Genomic DNA, 11,524 nt, shown 5'->3' on the forward strand with positions numbered 1-11,524 from the left:
GTCGGGACGCCGTCGCATCGAAGACCGGTACGAAACGCTTTCTCTATCCACGGTGTGTGTTTTATGTGTGTGTGTGTGTGCGTGTGTGTGCGCGTTTGCGTGTGTGTCTGTGGATGTGTTTGTGTGTGTGTGAATGGGGGTGCAGTACTCGTTGCAGGGCTCATGTAGACAACCAGGATTTCAAAGAAGGATCCCATCATACCATTCAGAGCGTTGCGTTGTCGGGTGGCAAGAAGAAAATCGGGCGCAGATGCGGGGACGCTTTCAGTCGATCGCCTCTATCGTGACCTTCTGGCACATCGCTTTGCAAACATAGCCCATAAACCAGGCGACTCCAATAAAGCAGTTGGACATACCCTGAAATTTAGGCAAACTAGGCGCACATTTCGCAAACCGTGGTGGCGTGCGGCCGATGTTGGCTGCGTGCTGGCTCCGTTGCATTGATTTCCGCAATTCACGCTTTGTCTTTGGTCTGTTTTAGCACCGAGTTTCCGGCGAGGAGTATGTTTTGTGTGTAAGCAAGTTACGCGCACGCAGAAATCATGTTATTGCAAATAAGCGATTCATGCAAAGGTGCAACTCGGAATGCACGTCTTTAGCACGGAACAATCCTTTTTCGCAAATAATAAAAATGAAATATTTGAAAGGTTTGCAAGTGGTAAACCGATCATTACATTATTATTGACGATGTGTTAGATCGCTGGATTTCGACGATTCCACGTCACAAAACAAATGGTGACATCATGGCACAGATCACGCATTACTATGTTGCTTTGAAGATGCGGCAATGCTGCAAGCACTCTAATATGAACCGGGAAGACGAAACCGAAAATACGCACCAGCTTTAAGAAAATTGTCAGTGGCATTATGTTTACTGTCAAAATGTGGCATGTGCCAAAAGTGAAGGTCTACTTCACTTAGGAAGTTTGTTAACACATCAGTGCTCTATTAAAACTGAAGGGGTCATGAAATCATTATTAAACTTATCCTCCTTAGCTTTTCGCCTTAACCCAAAGAACGAATTGATAAATCACGCGGACGTGGTTTGATTGGGCACCGCTGCGATGACTAAAAGGTTCCGCCGTTTTTTTTAAGCCCGACTATGAAAATTGTCATTCCCAAGTGATGGTAAGTGCCGTCAACGAACGCGAATCTAAATATTTGTCGAGGGATCGATTGCTGACGAGCGCATACTTTCGAGTGACCCGTTGCTCCTCTCCAATGCATTTACATGCGTCGGCTTATGGTCTTTGTGTAACGCGGATGTATCGTAGTGAAGAGGTGGAGAGCTTGCAAACAAAATGAGGTACAAAATGGTCCGCTATATTTTCAAATTTTCTTATTGAAAAGTAAGAGATTGGCTTTCCGCGCTCGTTCTTTTAGCGCACTGAATAATCTGCGATTAGTAAAGTGCCAAACTAAAATCGTCTGTTCCACTCAGCCCAAAATTTATTTTATGGCGTTTTTAATAAGCATGAACTCAAGACCGAAGGATATATCTCCCCCATCGATGTTTTGCGCCGACCTAACTAAATAATATTGAGCTCTTATTGTCAAAATCTCACCTAAGTGATGTATGAAAAACATTAATATCAAGCGGCCAAAAGGCAGTTTTGTTCCTAATAGCTTTCAGGACGTCACGTTTGACTGTGCATGTTGGATCGATCAGCACGTACGCTCTTGCAGAAGACCAACGGTAACATTTGGGGTTTTGTTTACTTTGGCGTGCACGGATTTGTACAAAAGCGGAACGTCGTGGTCGTCGTGTTAGGAGAGCGTACATAGGTTATCTAAATTTCTCAAATCGCGACCCCAAATTAGCATAATAACTGCTCAAGGAAAAGGAAAACGGCGAAGCCTTTAAATTACACACCAACGCCACGACGGGACCTCAGCGTTCAGAAGCTCACTCAACTCTGAGCACTTTACGTGTCAACCGAGTGATGAGAAAAGGGAGTTTTATAACCTTATTTAGCATCAGGAACGTTCAATGCTGCCTAATAGTGCAATATCTTTCTGAACCGCTCGGTTCAATACATGCATAATTTCGCCGTAGTCGCTGAACACTTTACGCTTAGCGGACGGCTTTGCGTATGCTGCGAAAGCAGTGGCGCCTTCTTGTGGCCGAAATGAGGAAAGCATACGAAAGTTTAACGCCTCCGAAGGCGGCGGCACTTCATCTGAATAGATGTTTACGTCTTGTGGCAGACCACAAAGCTAGCTTTTCTTAAATCGGCACAGGGAGAAAGGCACGCTTTAGGATAAGGGAGGCCGAAGGGTTTGGTCTGTTGACGTCTTCAGAACTTATTTGCATCGCTAGGAATGTGAGAATGGTAACTCGTGTGTAACTCGCAAGCAACAGATAAAAACAATTGGCATCACCTTTGCGACACGGAACTCCCAAAGAAATAAACGCTATATGTTTTCATAATTATAAACATAATTGGTTTTTCTAGGTTAAATTTAAGTACAGGTTTATTTCTGCAATAGGCCCGAGAAGGCCTAAAATGTTTGTTGTCAGATTTGTAGATAGTTGAGTGCAATTGCATCAAAAACGAAGCAGTATGCGCTGAGGACAGCCAATGTTGATATCCTGATATCGCTGCGATATGAGTTAAGTCGAATTCGTCATTTTCGGTTTTTGCTCTCAGTATATCTGCGGCTATCCTGGACGCTTGGCAAAAAGTCGGCAAGGAATTAGGTCGCCGTGATTGACCAGCACCACTCTTGACCTTTGCGCCGGTCAATCGGGGCGGTCGGATTGCTAGCCGAATTTTTCGCTAAGTGTCCAGATTATAGTTCCTGGTTTCCTATTCCAACATAGTAAGAAAAAAAATGCAATTCGTTTTTTTTTATCTGTCATTTTTTTTATTCTTTACCTGCAATCTGGAGCAATATTCCTTAGTATGCCTTCCCCGTAAATTACGAGCACATACAGCAACAAAAAATCTTGCAAGGTGAGGAACCAGAGAATACCTTCCGAGCGCACCACGACACCGTCGGGAAGGGAGTGTTTCCTTGGGGGAATCTGGGGAAGTGTCCCGCAGACGCCGGGGAGACGACGCGGCGTCGATTTGCGGCGTGCCTTCCTCAATTAGGGCCCATTGAGCGCACGCAGGCACGGCGAGACACGTCCCGGATCAATTAGCGTCCAAGTCACGTCCTCTTCGCCGAGAGTAAGCGGTCCTGGCAGCGTCCCGCAGCGGCATCGGATGTCGTTTTCCCAGCCATGTGCTCCGCGCGACGTCAGATTCCGTACATGCCGCCTTATGGCTGCCGGCCGTGCTCGAAAGACGCTAGAGCCCGAAGGGTTGTCTTCGACCACTCGGATGCCGAGATCTGAAGAATGCTGAGAGCCTCGCAGTTCGCTGGCTTAATTGAAAGGCAGTTGTGTTGAAAGTGTGTTCCAGCATATAGGAGTCAAATAGGTCATTTCCGAAATTGCTGCGTCGAGCGGTTAGATGGTGTGTTCAACGGTTTGGTATAATACGGCTGCCAATTTCGACTGCGGTCAAAGCCGACGGTCTCCTAGGAATTTGGCTACATTTACCGACGGCTTTACGATGGGCGAATTTAGCGAGCTCTATGCGGAACGGAAGACAAGCGAACTTAATTCGAGGCGTACCTGCATGTTCGGCACTAAAACCTATCTCGATGTGTCATGGCTCGAAACGGTGGAGTTCTTTTATCATCAAGTTGACGATTCTGCGCTGTCGACTCCAGTGCGTTACGCAGTCTACGCTAATACGTTTTACAGCTTGTAATATTGTGCACGCGTAACTTCCTGATTTTTGCAATGGTGACGTGTTTTCGTTCGTAACGCTTTATGGCATTCACTCGTTTTGTGCCTTCCCCAAAAGGGGTCATCATGTAAAAATGGGAATAGTTATCTTGAAAGACGAGTATGCTAAATACCGCTTCGCCGTTGTGAAGCCGATAGTAATTACAGGCTACATCGGTGTTGTCGTACATCACCGGTATAGTTAGGAGTCCGGTCGTGCTCGGAGCTTTCGGCAGTTTTGTTGCCGAAGTATTTAAGTATACGCTACACTCCTCATAACTGGCATTCCAGTGACATAAAAAATGCGTTTCTTTTAATGGAATTTTTTACAACTACTTTCAATTAGCCAATTTTAGCGTCCTTCACGTAGTGCGTACAGTAGGGTGTATAGTAGGGTTACTAAACATGTTCATCTTACGGTCCTAACTTTTGTGAGGATGTGAAGCCCTCTATGATCGACATAACCCAAGAGATCCCACAGTCTGTCAAATGCTATACCATATCGTGCTGAGAACACTGCCCCTAATTCGTACACATTTTAAGGAATATCTTAATTGGTAGATACCTCTTTAAGGACTGACAGTAGAAACTTTCGGAAAATTACCTCGTTGAAGAGAAAACTAAAATAATAAAACGTGATCCTCCTTCAAACTGACAAGTCTAGAAAATTCGCTGTGCAACCCATGGATAAGTTACGTGAAAACTCTAACTTAGCCGTTGAAGCGGTTCGACGGTAACATAAAGCAAACCAAGAAGACAATCGTCGCGATCCTTAAAGACAGTGAATTTTCGTCAGTGGTTTTCACGTTGAAAAGTATATCAAGATACACTTTTGGAATAATATTTTTTTTATAAGATCATAAGGTAGAACTTCCTCTCAAAGTCGAGGTGAATGAAATGGTACGTGAAAGAAGCAAATTTTATCTCTCCTTCAGTGTGCTTTTAGAATTTTGGAAGTCGGCAGTCTCTTATCCTTGCGTTGTTCAGATTACGTAGTCACAAAGTTACACCCCTTCCACTGGAGGCGTTTAACCGTACTGTCAATGAACGTCAAAGACCTTTACTATTCGTTAGAACCCAAGAGTTTACTTGCTCACGTTAGACAGGTTTTGGAGGACAATCTTGGTTGCTTTCATTCGCCGACTGGAATCGCCAACATTGATTTTATCAGGATGTTGTAGTATTCACTGGCAACTGTCGTTCGGTACGAGGAACGGGATTTTATTCAGAAACTGGGAGTGTGTATCGGTTCGGCAGTGGCCCCAGCTCTGTCGAAAATATCTAGGTTATCTGGATCTTCAGCTGCATGCTCTTGTTTATAACTGGTTTCCTAGCGAGGTCCTGGTAAGGCGCCACGTAGACGACATCCTAGTTGGCAGAACTAATTCTACGATGGCAGCATCACTTGAGAAGACTGTATAGGACAGTGCAGAAGAGTTTGCTATCCACTCAGAGACCGAGCAATGATTACCTCCAAGTTTTGGATCTTCATTTGAAGAACCCTTCCAAGTTGGGCTGGCAATATGGAAAACCAAGTTCAAAACCACTGTTGCTGCTTAAAAGCTGTCATTCAAAAAATGTTAAAGCCGGCATCGTTCGGTATCTTGTCAGGGGTCACTCATAAAGTGCTTCTATCATTCAATTGGGTCTCCCCTTCAACGCCTCCTTGACCGGTTTGGGGCGGCTGGCTATGTAATGTTCTACGTGTTCAGGCAGTTATTGTTCCTCGCTTCATTTAAGGAAAGGCTCTAGGATGTTGTGAAACCTACAAAGCGCGTTGAACTTCGCTTCTACCACCAAATTTGTCATAATCTTAAGTCCATTGATAACAAGTGTGACTATGTACTTACCTTCTACCATCGAATTAATCATAATCTAAAGTCCGTTTCTAAGAGATATGCACATTGTTCAGAAAGGATTTTAGGTTGAGATGAATAGCCTCGTTTATGTCTTCCGGAACTGATTAAACAAAATAAAAACAGAGCAAAAGAAGTTAGTTGCGTGTCGGGTGTAATCTACAAGATTACGTTTCTGTCTGGCTTATGTTACTTAGGACAAACGAAGCGATATCTCGACGATCGCCTCTCTAAGCGTAATTTTTTTTTATAAAGACCAAGGGTCCGTACTCGGAAGTTTGAAACCATGTAACGGAATGTGACAAATGGGCGCCTTCGCGGCAGTTAACGGGGGGGGGGGGGGGGGGGGTACTGACGAAGAGAGACGATCATAAACACCTAGTAAAATAGTCTATAACTATTATGAATTATGGACTTGCAGTAAACAAATCTTCCCTGAGTTTAGACGCAGAGCTTAGAAGTTTCAAGGATTGTAGCCCGTTGTCTCAAGCTTCACCCTACGTCATACCGTGCTTTGTTTTTTTCTGTTCAAGGGCAGTTAGCCCCCTCACTTCGGGTCTACCTATCTAGTTAGGGCCTCCTTTTGTTAAGCAACAGGCACTCCTACCTTAAAGCGGTGGAATTTCATCCGGTGCTTTCTGTGTGGGTTTCTTGTGTGCGTTTTTACAAAGGAAAAATGTTTCGGTAGAGGAAATTCAATTTTTTGTTACCAATTGGTCGTCACTTCCATTTTGTGTTTCTATGGTAAAGTTTTTTTTATTTCTTCGTTTCCTTCATGTTTGCATGGGTTCTTCAAGGCTATATAAACACCAACTGTTGTCGAAGAAATTTAACTGTATTCGAAACCTGCGTTTGTCCATCCTTTCTTTTTTTCCGGTCTCGAGATGTTTTTACTATTTTTCAACAACCACCAGCCCGTTTGTGCCCTAGCCATCTATATGAAAAAAAAAAATTCTAAGAAAAAATAATATTTGAAGAAAACACAAATTCAAGTATGCCCGAACGGCATATTTGATTCTTAAAATCTTCGTTTCCGTCTTGCTCGGAGACACTCTATTGCGCAAAATACAAATTGCAGAAAACTAGAATATTTTTCACTTACCATAAATCATGGTAACTATTAAGGTAAATATATGCAGCGCTGTGGAAGTTATGTATCTGGCGTCAAAATTGCGTAAACTTCGCCCCTTTGAGGTTTTGTCACTAGCTTTATGTGCCGTTATCGACGGAAATTTAACAGCTTAGAGGTTAAATTTATATGACATAATATTAATACAACATTCCTTCGAATTATATATAAATCATTACTCTATGTCAAAAATTAAAAGTTCTTGGTGCTTAAAAGTTTGTTTTAAAGTACAAAAAGTTCTCCACCCTACTCGTGTTTATTCACAAGAAAACATGGTGTATCATTTTGTTTTATTGAATGTTACAACGCTGCAAATTCCACCTTCGAGGCTGGCATTTTTGTCCTAGGCCAGAGATCAGATGATCTTTCGATTCCGTGTATTTTATGACTAGACACATTTTTATGATGACTTTGGGTATTGGGCTCAAGTTCAAGTATTTTACTATTAACACAATTCCCGCTTTGCTTTTTTATTGCATTTATTTAACTAAAAGGAATGTTTCGCCATTTAAAAATCAAGTTCCAGGAGCTTTCGCTCAAATTCTTCCTCAAACGCGGGACGAAAACTTGTACACAGTTAACTTCAAAACACAAATATAGGTGTAATAGTCAATTTATCCAATGTGTAAAACTCACGCCTTTTGATGGGTGTTTTTAGACCTCATGAAGAAGTGTCTCCCTTATTTACAGTGTCCTACATTTCTCTGTCGAGTCACATGTTTTAGAAAGCATATACACACGGCCTTGGAGAGCACTTGAGCTACGCGTGGCAGTTAATGTTTTCTATTGTTAGAGAGCGTTTCTAATGCTAGATATAACATGGAAATAGTCGTGCCCACTGAATTGCTCTACAAGGAAGTTGTGTTTGCTCTCTAAAAGAAAAAAAATGTTAATACAACATCAAAACTTACGGTCACATAAGAAAAGCTAACAACATTCAAATCATTGTGTATATATAATTTTACTATCCTTTGAAACATGCAAACAATAAGATGGTTGATGTGTTTGGTTTGTCAGTCAAGGATGCCCAAATATTTTGGTGGAACCCAAGGTTTTTTGATCCAGGAAATTTCCCACAGTACATATGTTGTACTGTACAGAAAATTTAAAGATACCATGAATTGAATTTTTAGCTAGGATCAATAAGGATTTTTTCTGATCTCACATCGTTTAATGCGCCAAAATGAATCTAACGCACGAAAATAGAGTGCCAACAGCCTGCTTTTCACTGCGAAAGTTTGAACATATAGCGCACTATTTCGTACATTCTTTCCTTGAAATTCTCTCCGCCAATTTTCACTGTAATGCACCCGCGGTGCCCGGGGACATCAGCCAAACCCACCTCACGCACTGGACAGGAGTTCAGCGCTACTCGGACATATACGCTCGTCAACAGCCAGTCCGTCGACGAATATTTCAACTCCCGTTCGTCTCCAATGAATGTCGTGATGGCACTCATTGTCACTTGTGAATGACAACTTCTGTGGAGTGCTTAAAAAACACGGCTGAAACTTGGCGTCTACTCCTCCGGTGATCTCTAATTTCGCTTTTAAGTTGTGGATTAAAGCTAAGGAAAAAGGAGCTGAAAAAAAATAATTTTATGCAATTTTTAAGTGAAGACTCACACTCCACAAACAAACAATAATATTTCAAACCCCAGCATCACAGCCAAGCTTTGATTTCTCAATAAAAGACATAAGTTTGATCAGTCTTGCGAATTTAAACATAAAAAATCGCTACATTTAGAGGAAGCACTAAGTACACTGAATGCAATTGATTGATTTAGCAGTCCATTAAATCTATGGCTTCTGTTCTTGACGCCACGAGTTGTAATCTCCGCAGCTTATCATAAGTTGCATACTAATGTTGATGGCTTGTTTAAAACGCAGAATGGAAGCTCGAAGTCATCGCATCCTTAAAATAACACGACAAAAATTGACAGTGTGACATTGTTCTTATTTCTGCGGATGAACACATAATTATTTAATATAACAACATCATATTGGGCGTTTCGGCATCCTTTGAATGCCAACCAAAACGACAATTTTGCGGTCGGCCATGTCGCCAATAAACCCTCATTTTTTTTTTTTAATTTAGAGACGTTCCACTTTGTGTCACTTTCTATTTCTCTCCTAACCACTGTCTCGGCTATAAGAAAACTAATAATGAACTGTAACCGATTTTTTTTCTTCTTCGCCAATCTGTGTTTACACTTCCCTTTGATGAGCCGACATGAGTCATTTTATTTTGTTTCTTTTGTTCTTAACAAGTGTTCCTTTAAGCTTTTACCAGTCGGAGGGTATTTTTGATACTTGAATTTCTTGCCGCATCTTTTTTGTTTTGTCATTTTGTTTCATTGTTGTTTACTTCACACCTCCTCTTTAAAATGCTTCGGCGCTTGAGGGTATGTACAATAAATAAATAAGCTTTTGAAAGCTCGTCTGCGCCCTTCTTCTCTTTTTGTTATGCTATATCTGTTCAATGAAGATGTATCCTGTTTTATCACGTTAAGGTGTGACTAATACACATCCGAGTGATCTGTTACTGCTGAATCTAGGTGTTTGCCTTACCATCCCGACGTTATCCAGATGTTTTGTACATAGTTCTGCTCTGCAGTATTGGTATCTGGATTGTATGGCAGCACTGATAACTTCCACCAGTAATGTCTCTAAGTTTCGTTTCCTATAGCTACTTAAAAGAAGATGCAATAGAACCCAGACCTTTGTGACTTACTTTCGTAAAGTAGCATGTAACATGAGACGACCCAGGTGCCACCATCCTAAAGGAGAACTTTCGGCAAAACATCTGGATTACTTCGGCCGGTATGGAAACGCCCATGGAATCAGTGGCAAGAGAGCTTCTTTTATACCTTTTCCGACGAGTAAACAAGGGTGACACTAGCTTATGGCTCTACCATACAGGAAAATTAGGCCATTCATGAAGGAGAAATATGAACAAATATAAAACATTATAGACCAACAAAAATAAGCAATATGAAAACAAAAATCCGCCAAAGCTCGCCACTAGCAAAACAAACATCAATTACCCGCCAGACAACACGCAACATAGCAAACGTTAGAAGGAAAACCACTAACCTGGCAAGAACGTTTCTGATACACAATCACTGTACTAGTTCATGAGCATGACGGCCGGGCACTTAAGCTTCATTATATTAAGTCTGAAAAACAACCCTTGGAAGCAGATGCTGTATTGATACACCTTTTAGCATACTTGATATTGAACGTACAAAACGCTGCCATCAGAGCTGCTACGCCCTCAGTGACGTTAATCGCTCTAAAAAGTTTTGCTGACTGTGCATGGACTAACAAGCGTTCGGAAAGTTCTAGTCCTTCTCCTTGAAACACAACAAGAGGCAGGCGGCATGGAGTGCGCCTTCACTCTGTTGTACAAACAAGGATCATTCATAAATGTTATGAACACGTACTGGAGCGTCAGAAATGCAACGCACTTTTTACATTTGCATAACTACAATTACAGCTTTCATATAATATAAGCCTTCAGAAAATCAAACATTTTTACAAACTCATGGCTCAGTAGATTTCACTTCAAAGTGCATGAGGGATTTTGAATTTAAACGTCGAGAATTGCCACTATGAACCACTCATGACAATTGCTGGATCGCGTTTCTCCGCTCCGCGAATGCGGCCACTGGCGGCCATCTTTTTGGTAGAGTTATATTACCTCTAGCCAAGGTATAGCTGCTGCAGCCACTATCATCCACCCATGGCAGACAGCGTTGTGGTAGTTGTGGTCAACGCTGCCATCAAAATAGCGGGGGTGATATTTCGTGCTTGATCGAAATTGTTTGACGAAACATGTTTTTGAAACCCGGCGTAAACGGTAGCCCGATCTTTGAGGACCCGGTGAAAGTTTAACGAATTCGCAGCACCGGGAAAAGCATCACAGCATGCATCGAAAGTCACATCGAAAGAAGCATCTAAAGCAGACGCCAGTACGGAGTCTGCTTTCGATGTGAGCTGCGCTGCTTTTCCCAGGTGTTGCGCTTTCGTAGAACGTTTGCCGAGTCTTCAAAGATAAGGCTACCGTTCACGCCGGGTTTCAAGAATCTTCTTCGTCGAACAACTTCAATCAAGCACGAAATATCACTCACGGTACGGTGTACTAGATTCATAGCTATTCTATGGCAGCCTGCCGCCATTGCGTGGTCCGCCATATCACTATGATAGCTACAGATAATATAACTACCAAAAAGATAGCCGACGGTGGCCGCATTCCCGTTCATAGGCGGAGCTGGTCAAACGCGATCCTGCAAATAGACATAAAGTTCGGTGGAACCACTTGCCTTTTCCGGATACAATGCTAATTCACTGAGTAATTCGAAAAATAGTTTCGTACTTATATATGGGTTGCCCAGTTGTTTACCTATGTACCAGCATTTAGGACTAGAACTTGTGCACAAAGGAACTGCAAACAAATGTGCCGGCTGTCTCTGAGAAAAATTGTGATTTTTCATCACCGCAAAAAACAAACTTTGCAAAGATTCCGTCTCAGCGTTTTGAACCGAATGTCAATGTTTCAGAGCTTGCCGTTTTCTAGTTCAAAATGATTTGAGAGATTTTTATAAATATACAATGAGAAAATGGGACCCGTTTCCTATAGCCAACACCATTTATATCCCTGCATTCACACGCTGAGACTCAATCAGCCTTTAATGGAAATGTTCGCTCTTTTAGCATCTCTTCATGACGCACCTTTCAGCATTAATTTATTTACTCA

The sequence above is a fragment of the Ixodes scapularis genome, unplaced genomic scaffold (genome assembly GCF_016920785.2).
Source record: "Ixodes scapularis isolate PalLabHiFi unplaced genomic scaffold, ASM1692078v2 ptg000800l_1__unscaffolded, whole genome shotgun sequence".
NCBI lineage: Eukaryota > Metazoa > Arthropoda > Arachnida > Ixodida > Ixodidae > Ixodes > Ixodes scapularis.